We start from the raw sequence: 1,661 nt of genomic DNA, 5'->3' as shown, positions 1-1,661 counted from the left end.
TTTTTTTTTTTCCTTAGTGGATCACTGATATCCTGGGAAGTTTTCCACCAATTATCATATTAAGTATATTTTTATCTCATGTTGAGTCAGGAACTATTTGTTTTAAGTTAAAGTTATAGGACATTATAGGGATAGATACTGGATAATAGGGATATTATGTATTAATTATCTTCTATGAGATAGATATGTTTCCTTACAATCATAATAATCAATAAAATTCATTGAGAATTTACAGTGTGAAAGCATTATTATTAAACCCTCACTTCAAACAGTGAAGAAGAAATGTTAATTACTATCCTCATTTTACAGAAGAACTCAAACTTAGCTAAAATCAGTAAACCAGTGAGTGGCAAATCCAAGATTCATCAATTTTTTTCTGAATTTAAAACTTATGTGTTTTTTAAATTCTTATCGGAGAATATGTTTTTATTTAGGTGAGAGAGAGAGAGAGAGAGAGAGGCATTGATGTGAAGGAGAAACATTAATTGGTTGCCTTTGATACAGCCTTGACCAGGGATTGAACCTGAAACCTATTGGTGTACTGGACAATGCTCCAACCAACTGAACCACACTGGCTGGATCCAAGCTTTTATCATCTCTCTATCTAATCCTAGAAACATCTTACAAGGTAGATCTTATCCAAAATTAAATCATGGGGAAACTAGGCTTGGAATATGCTCAAAGTCATGCAGGTAAAAATGTGAGTTGGGGTTTTTGTGCATGAATTTCTTCCAAAAATATTTTTTTAAAAAACCTTCCTCACCATCATTTTCCACTGTTCTACACCAGTGACACTGAGAAGTCACCCTGACAACTCTGGGTATCCCTGACATTGCTGGTGTGCATCTAGACCAGCCGTGGGCAAACTACGGCCCGCGGGCCGGATCCGGCCCGTTTGAAATGAATAAAACTAAAAAAAAAAAAAAACGAACCCTTTTATGTAATGATGTTTACTTTGAATTTATATTAGTTCACACAAACACTCCATCCATGCTTTTGTTCCGGCCCTCCGGTCCAGTTTAAGAACCCATTGTGGCCCTCGAGTCAAAAAGTTTGCCCACCCCTGATTCTAGACCATCAATTTCGATCATGGAGGAGTAGTGTCTATGAATTATGTATCCTTTAAATTCATCTCTATGGATTTACACTGGGAAGAATCTCCAGACTTAACAAAATAAATAAAACAAGTAAACATGCCATTGTAACTAAGGTAAGTAAACTAGAACCCCTCAAGAAAGTAGGAATGGCACTAATAAGATTATTAAATACTTTAGGGATCTAGTGAAATGAAGCTTTACCTAAAGTAAAACTGCTGCAATGAACTATGACATGGATGCCTAAAAATATTAACAGAATTAGTAAAGATAATGTTTTCCTTTTTTATTTTTTAAAGTCAATATTTATGTCTAAATGTTTTATTAATTTATTTTTATATAATTAATGTATTTTGGGGGAATATTTTCTTATTCAAATTTTGTTCTCTCTCTCTCTCTCTCTCCCACCCCTTCTCTCTTGTCTCTCACATGAGCACCCCAACACATACATATGAGCACCACAACACACACTAGCATTTTTAATGTTTTTATGACTTTGTGCATGACGGGTGAGTAATTAGTTGAAGTGAATAGATATAAATTTGCCTTTATGAAGAATCATCATAT

The sequence above is a fragment of the Myotis brandtii genome, unplaced genomic scaffold (genome assembly GCF_000412655.1).
Source record: "Myotis brandtii unplaced genomic scaffold, ASM41265v1 scaffold1135, whole genome shotgun sequence".
NCBI lineage: Eukaryota > Metazoa > Chordata > Mammalia > Chiroptera > Vespertilionidae > Myotis > Myotis brandtii.
This window is presented reverse-complemented; position numbering follows the sequence as displayed.